The sequence below is a fragment of the Sarcophilus harrisii genome, chromosome 4, assembly GCF_902635505.1.
Source record: "Sarcophilus harrisii chromosome 4, mSarHar1.11, whole genome shotgun sequence".
NCBI lineage: Eukaryota > Metazoa > Chordata > Mammalia > Dasyuromorphia > Dasyuridae > Sarcophilus > Sarcophilus harrisii.
Genome location: NC_045429.1, coordinates 44,845,874 through 44,854,074, shown reverse-complemented (window position 1 = coordinate 44,854,074; position 8,201 = coordinate 44,845,874). Strand labels below are relative to the sequence as shown.

The window sequence follows — 8,201 nt, the reverse complement described above, 5'->3', positions numbered from 1 at the left end:
GGTCACTCTGTTTGGCTCCAAATAAAGGTCCCAAGTGGTCTTTAAGGGTATTCAGCTGCTGAGTGCTTACTTGTTTCATCCCTCATTGTGCCCCTGGTAGCAGATCCAAAGAAGGAGCCTCAATCAGCTCGGTGGGTGAAATGCTCCTTCCCCTGTAGAGCCTGAGATGCCTCTGGCCCGGCTCTCCCACTTGGAGTGATGGACACTCTGAATCTTAATGGTTTCTAAGAAATGTGGTTACAGAGGAGAAGCGGGTGGGGAGGAACAAAGGGAGCGGGGAGAACAAATAACTCAAGACTTTATTTGAGGTTGGAGTAGGACCCTTAAGAAGTCTCATTTGGGCTCTAATTCCCATAACCTCAGAAAACTGGGAAGTCCTATGGGGAGGCCATTGAGAACATGCACAAACAAAAGCTCCTGCTTAATGGAGAGGAGCCATCAAAGGCTGACCAATGCTAATGTAGTCTTAGGCTGCATTAAGAGAGATGGAGCAATAAGAGTTTGGGAATAATAAACCCCTCCTATGTCCTGCCCAGATCAGACTACAAATTAAGGACACACAGAGTACCCAAGATAATGAAGGGACTGGAGGTTTTACTGTAGAAGGAACAGTTAGAGAAATTGGAGGTTTGGGGCCCAGAAAAGGTAGTCAAAGAGCAAAACCAGGAAAAATGGGTGGGAGATAGAAAAAAGCAGATGGACTTCCTAATAATTAGAGCTCCCCAGTCATCAATGGCCTTCAAGTCGTGCTAAATATCTAACCTCATTCGGGACATGGCATATAATGGCATCCAGTTAACACAATGGATGATAACATGCTGGACTTGAAGTAAGGAGGATGTGAGTTCAAATCTTGCCTCATTCACTCACTAGTTATGTGATTTAGCCAGTTCTTTAACTTCTCTCTATTTCAGTTTGCTCATCAGCAAAGTTAAAGGGTCTGACTCCATCACTCCTAATCATAACTTACAGCCCTAAATCTATATTGCTATAATCCTTTGTTGTTAAGGGGATTCTTATTCAAGCACAGGATGACCTGGAAGGCAACTGAGGTCCCTTCTTTTTCTATATTCTGTAAAAAATTATCCATTATCAGACCTCCTCTGGAATCAAATTTTAAAATTTCTATTTAGTTTTTCTGGCTGCATTTTTCTCAGAATTACTGAGAAGAGTAAAAGTCAATTCATTCAAAAGCTTCAGTTTGGTGAGTGTTAATTTCTATGTCTTATGTTCCACATTAGGCATTTTTTTTGTCAATCCTGGTAATGTTTTCTAATCACAAAATAATATTTCCTGTCCTCCCTCATATAGGCTTTAGAACTGCAGGAGCTAAAGCCTCTCTACAGAGGTCACGAACCTGTCCGCTGAAGTACAGATGAATGTAAAATATTCTACTGAGTTTAACAGGCCTTATTAATGTGCAGACCCTGGATGCATTTTTTATTTAAATTTATCAAAAGGCTCAAAGGCCAGGGTTTTTTTTTTTTTAATTGTTTCGCCTTCACTTTGGTAGAATTGCATGTTGCTACAAATGAAAATGTACCAGGATACAGTTTACCTAATTATTTTACATAGATCAGGGTGGCAGTTGTACCTAATATTTCTAAGACCTCTTTAGTAGTGGGAAATCTTTTCCATTAGGACTAGAAACTGGTGCTAATTATTTTACTTAAAGCTTATCGAAATTTGATCTGAGCAGGAAACAAATCTGGCATGTAATCTATGAGCTTAGGGCTATTATGAAAACATTGTTTCTGGGTGAGGAAGCTAGAAAAATATATACAAATTGTTTTTCTTTGTATTTATTGTTTCAGAAGTCAAAACTTGGGAGAATTATGATTGACCCATTTCAACAAATTTTGTTTGTTTCAGCTGATTTTAAGTTTCTTGAGGGCAGGAGCTATATTTCCTTTTGTATGTGTCCCCAGCACAGGGTTTTAGGCCCGTAGGAATTTAATAACTTCTTAGATCAGATGTTTTTCTTGATTTGAATCTTGGAAGATATCTAATGTCCAAATTTATGAACCAAAAAAAAACCTTCAATAAACTTATAATCCACAAAACAATAAGCTTGAATATGTATTTTCATTTCAAACCAACACATAATAAGTAGTAGGTAGAAAACTGGGGTTTGATCAGAAAGACCAAAGTTCAGCTTCTATATCAAAAACTTAGCTTTGTGGCCCAGAAAAGTCACTTAATTCCTCTCAGTTTTCTTTATTTGTAACATGAGGTAGTTGGACTTACTGGTCTTCAAAATGTCTTCTCTCTCTCTCTCTCTCTCTCTCTCTGTATGTATGTATGTATATATATATATGTGTGTGTGTGTGTGTGTGTGTGTGTGTGTGATTCTATGATCCTACAAACATAAATTATGTGTAAAGTGTCACAATAGATCCACAATAGGGATTTACCATGAGATAACATCATGAAGTAGAAAGAACTTTGACACTTCAGTCACAGGACTTAGATTAAATCCACTCTCATATTTACTCCACAGGGGAACCCAAGTAAGTCAACCTAAGCCTTCATTAAATAGATTGTATATAAACAAGAAGTTTATATTCAATGGCTTATAGGGCCCTTCCAGCTTTATGTTCCTATTTAATTTATGATCCTCACTAGGATATTCTCCCAAGTGGGATGTGAGATACACACAGATGACTGTAAAGAAGAGAGGAAAGATCTTCATGAAGTGTTCAAGGCAAATTTGAGGAGTTTGAGAATGCTTTCGGCTATGGGCCTCATTTGACTACTTTTCCAAAACGAATTCCAGTTTCTCAGAAATGTATTTTATTCATTTTTCAAGGCAATTTATCCAAAAAAGATTGGCTATGTGCCATCATTTTCTTTTTTCACGATGGTAAAATGTTGTTTGGCAATTTTCTCAAGAAAAACTGTTTCTTTCATTATACCTTTAAAAAGAACATTTTACTGTTGGACTAAAAAAAATTTCCCTGAGCCATACTTAAATATTAAAATGAAAGAATATTTTTGTAATTCATATAGTTTAGTCAGTATTTTGACTTGGCCTTTCTCTTTTTAAACACCAGACGGGTTATTTTATTAGTATAAAGGACTCCGGGCGAGAAAATGCAGATTGGCATCTGTTCATTAATTTCCAGAGTTGCCTAGGACCCTGAGAAGTTGTGACTTGTCCAAGATCATACAACCAGTAGATATCAAAGGCAGTAATTGAACCTAGATGTTCCTGACTGAAGAATCATTCTTCTATCTTCAGGTGCAGTTCTTTGGCAAACTGTATTTCATGTTTGTTTATGAACATATTGAATTCAGTAACAGTGCTGAATACAACAAAGAATAGAGCAAAACAAACTTTAGGTAAGTCTTTCCCTGCCTACACATACACTGTTATCAGATTATGTCTTCATTGCCCAGATGTCTTGGAGAAGAAAGTTGTATTTTCTGCTCCCTCCCCCCCCCCCAGTCTGTCTTGTCTACAGCATGTCAACTGGCAAATTCGTAAAATACATTATATTTTCCACTGCGTAGAGATAAGTGCAAATAAGAAGAAAGGAAGAGAAGGAAGGAAGAAAGAAAAGGGGAGAGAGAGAGAGAGAGAGAGAGAGAGAGAGAGAGAGAGAGAGAGAGAGAAAGGGAAGAAGAGAGGAAGGAAGGAAGGAGGGAGAGAAGAAAGGCAATATGGAGTAGTGCTAAAAGCCAGTCTGGCTCCAAATTCTACTGTTCTGACATACCAAATTTAGACGAGTTTTTGTGGCCCAGAGTATTGGGCCTGGAATCAGGAAGATGAATTCAAATCTCATCTCAGTTATTTATTAGGTATGTAACTATGGACCTTGACCTCTGTTTCCATATCTTCAACTGTGAAATGGGAATAATAATAGTACTTTGGATTGTTGTAGCTGTTGAGTTCAAGAGGACCCCAAAATTTTGAGATTCCAGACCAGTGTTGTGAAATGTCTCAAAAGAATTTTCAGGCTTGGACCCATCTCCAAGTCATGGAGCAAAGTTTATTGTAATTGTAATGTCAATTAAAAAGGACTAAGTTCCAAAAGAAGTTAGCCAAGAATCAGGAGCAAGAAAGTAAATTTATAGGGAAAATTTAGAGAAACCAGGTGCTTCATGTCACTGATATGCTAATTTTATGGCTTACAGGTGGAATTGAGTGGTCTGGTTCTGACTTTGTGGCAGGTTTGGTACCCATAATTTTCTGTGCAGAGCTCATAGGGGAATCTTCTGAAGGCATATTTTTAGGCCTGAAATGTCATTAGGTCAAGTGACGATAATTTTGTTCTGAGCTTGCATCGACTTTAAGCATCTCATTATTGTCTCAGAAACCCCATTTTAATGGATCGAGAGGGCTGTTATCTGACAGCAGCAATATTGGTGGCCTTAGCAAACTGGTCCGATAGAGTAAACTGGGGCAGGATAGCCTAAGGGAAGAAATAGATCATTTCTAACTACATCACTCTCAAGGCCAGGGGGCTTTAGGGTTATTGCCAGTTCCATCTTCCCTAGAAGCTGCACCACATCTTAGCAAATGAGATATTTATAAAATGCTTAGCATGGTTCCTGTCACACAGTAGGTCCTAATAAATATATTTCCTTCCTTCCTTTCAGAGGCTTCAGGCAACTCTCTGAGATTAGAATTTGCAGATGAGTTCTTGCTCTGCATTAAGAGGGGCAGTTTTCATACCGGGAATTTCCTACAGCTAGACTAGAGCTGGAAAAGTCTTTACAAATTTTTTTTTTTGGTAAAACTTTACATTTTACATTTTACAACTGAATAACCCAAGGCCCAAAGGAGCCTTGGGCCACCCATGTAAAGAAAGAACCAGGATGATATCAAGTTTAACACTCCAAATGCAGTGTTTTTTCAAGGTACCAACACTCCACCTCCCTCCCCTCAAAAGAAAAGTCAATTTGAACCTAATTGTTACACTTTTCAGCATTTCTGACTAAAAAAAAATTGTTAGCATTTGTCTCTTCATTTGACTCACTGTCAGAAACCCCTATTCCAATAGCTCAACTAAGGAAAAGTCATGGAGGAACCTCCAGGTTTTTTTTCTCAACTTAACTGAGAATAAAAAGCAAAAACCTTCATTAGAAAATTGAAATGGAGACATTGTGATAATTCTTCAGCAAAACCAAACCAAATTTCCCCTTTATGATGAAACTTCAAATAATTTAAATTCCATTTTTCCAGTTTCATTGCTAAATAGAACATATATTTCAGGACCTTCTTAACCTTTCCATCTCAGATCTTCTCTCTTCAAATCACAAGGAAGTACAATTCCCCTTTTGCAGGTTATTTGGTAGTAATCATGGTCACTAAAAATAGGGTGTCATAAAAAAGTACCACATGTTAACATTTATGTGTTAGTGAGCATTTGCATATTGAGACTTCAGTTAATTTGCTTTTTTAATAATTCTAAATCAATTATTTGAATTTGGTAAGGGAAGTAAACCATCAAAAAAGCAGTTGAGGCAGATTAATTGCTTATCATGTCTGTATTCCCTTTTCAAACAGTGTTGAACTATATGTTTAACATAGACTCAAAGTGCTAGAAATGGATTTGACTTCAGGAAATAAATGACACAGGGTATTATATTTTAAGGACCATTAAAACCCTGAAATTTCATAGTGGCTTAGCAAACAACCTGTCATTTAGCCTAGATAGTTTCGTAACGGTGAGGCAGTGGGGAAATTCCGTGTTCAATGGCCCTCCCACTTTCACATCTTCAGATAGAATGCAGCATTTTTTATTATAAAAAGAAATGGCCTAGGAACCTGCAGATCTAGGGATTAATCCCAGCTCTACCACTGATTACATGTATGACTTGGACCAAGTCCATTAACCCTTATGTGCCTACATTTCCTCATCTAAAAAAAACCATAAACTGGACCATTAAAATGAGCTAAGATTAGAAGAGTATAAAGAACCCTGAAAGTTCTGGGTTCACATCCTATCACTGACCTTGATGACCTGCACCATTTTAGACAAGAAAGTCAATTTTTTCTCTGGGATTCGGTATCCTCAACTGTGAAATGGGATGGGGGTGGGTTAAATAGGCTCTGAGTTCCCTTCCAGCCTCCAATATAAGTTGCCAGCATATGAACTAGATCATTTTAGGATTTCCAGAGACTGTTAGTAGATTTCTAAGGTCTCTTCTAGTTCTAAAGTTCTATGAATCTATGTTTTTCAGAAAGGGGAAGAGGAGTCAAGGAATGGAGATAAATATCTCCTCTCATTGAGCTAAATGAACAAGTATATGAGGATATTATCAGGATGGATACCATATCAATAACATAAAATTACTTGCTTTATTCAAAGCTTCAAATATCTGTCTCAGACTTTATGAAGGACCTGCCTAATTGGGGCATTTCATAGTGAAATTCTCAGCACTTGCTGCTCCTAAGGTTATTCAAGAACATCATAATCGTTGGTAATGGAGTCCTTCATATTACATTTAGGAATAGTTACAAGGAGAAGCTAGAAAAGACAGGGAAAGCTTTTTGTAAATCAATTTTAAGAAATCAAAACTTAAGGTGGATAATAACTGTGATGTTATCCACTGGCTTTTCTTGCTGAAGCTTCTTATTACTTAATCACCTTTCTACCTCATTCTTTTATGTGTGTGTGTGTGTGTGTTTTTCCTATCTTGCATATAGTTCCTATTAAGCTAACAAGACCAATATGAGTAGATTAGAGAACCAATAAGTCTGTTATTCCATAAAGATAATCAGATAGCAAATTCTAAAATAATGGTAGGTGTCCCTCTTATAATATGTAAGAATTTATTCAAATAACAAAAGAAAAATACTCAAAAAAATCTGTACCTTGAATCCCAAGAAGTTAAGTTTATAAGGAAGCTCTCATTTTTAACTAACTGAAGGGAAGAGTTCATCTTTTTTGTTGTTTTTGTTCTCTCGAAGTAAGCCTGTGCATTTTTTTCCCAAAGTAATGCATACTTTCATGGTAAGCTTTTTTTTCCCCCTTAAACACAATTTACATATGGCACCGGGAGAGAGATGTCTTAGAAAATCATAAAGTGGTTCTGCTTGTAAAAGCAATGTCCTTTCTTGTTAATGCCAAGAATGCTTTTCCCAAAACGCTCATTCTCTGCTCAAGACACTGGATCCGCTAATGAGGAAAACACGGCAAGTACCTCCGCTGAATGTTTCCTTTTGTTTATCTACAGGGAGTTCATGCTGTAATGGGAAGGATCCCTGAGTATCAATGAGTCTGAAAGTATTCTATTTCTGCCAAGAGTAAAGTTGTAAAGCTTCGGGTGCCAACAGCTTCAATTAATCGAGAATCAAGCAAAAGGAACTTGGGTGTCTTGACGAGCTCCGGGGACCAAATTGTTTCCATTGTCTCCTTTCATAAGATACATTCCCCATCATTTGCATGAGCCCTCTGCTCTGTCTAGTTTTAGTGTCAATGGCTGGCATCCCTCTAGGGGATGTGCAGTGAAATTGACAGAAACTGTGATCGTGGCACTTGGCAAAATAAAATAAAATAAAATAAAATTTAAAAAAAATTAATGCAAGACTTCAACGCTTTCAGCCAGTCTTCATTCCCAAAGCAATTCTTACTGGCAACCCAATGCTTGAAAACCATCCGATGCCCAATACTAATGAGCATCTTCAGATGGATTTTACAAATAAGATACTGCATTAATTCAGCGTATAAATGGAGAGAATACCTTTGATGGCGGAAGGAAAAAATACACAACTACTCACATGACATTTAGGTTTCATGTATAAAACATAAATAGCATATGAACCCTCCCTCAGCAAGAGTTGCAGATTTTTTCCCCCTTCCAAAGGGTGTTCTGAATATACATTTCAAGCATAATAGCCCATAAATAAAATAACGGTGCTTGCCAAAGTTATCCCCTCCTTATATAGAGCCTTTAGTCACTGCCCCGGACTCTTAATTTTCTCTTGAGATGCAATTTAAGAGCTTAAAAAATGTTTTTTAAAGACTTCCTATGAAATATGCAGGGTTGTGTGTGTGCATTTTTTTTATTTGTGTTTCTATATGGCCAACTTGCTCTGTTGTTATAAATACTGTATGTAAAATTACCAGATTGCCCTGCATTCCATTTTTACAGGGGATACTGCATCATTAAGCATTGAGAGAATATAATATAACTATTCAAACTGCTTAAAATATTTTGTAACCATAAATTATTATCCAAAAATATTTTTC

At 37.0% G+C, this 8,201-nt stretch overlaps 1 long non-coding RNA gene across 1 annotated transcript; it reads left to right on the top strand.

Annotated features, from left to right (window-relative positions):
* Nucleotides 1–2,435: 2,435 nt before the first annotated feature.
* LOC116423543 lies at nucleotides 2,436–7,485 on the top strand. Its single transcript, XR_004234151.1, has 3 exons — nucleotides 2,436–2,510; nucleotides 3,242–3,342; nucleotides 7,186–7,485. It is a non-coding gene; the product is annotated as an uncharacterized LOC116423543 (long non-coding RNA).
* Nucleotides 7,486–8,201: the final 716 nt, after the last annotated feature.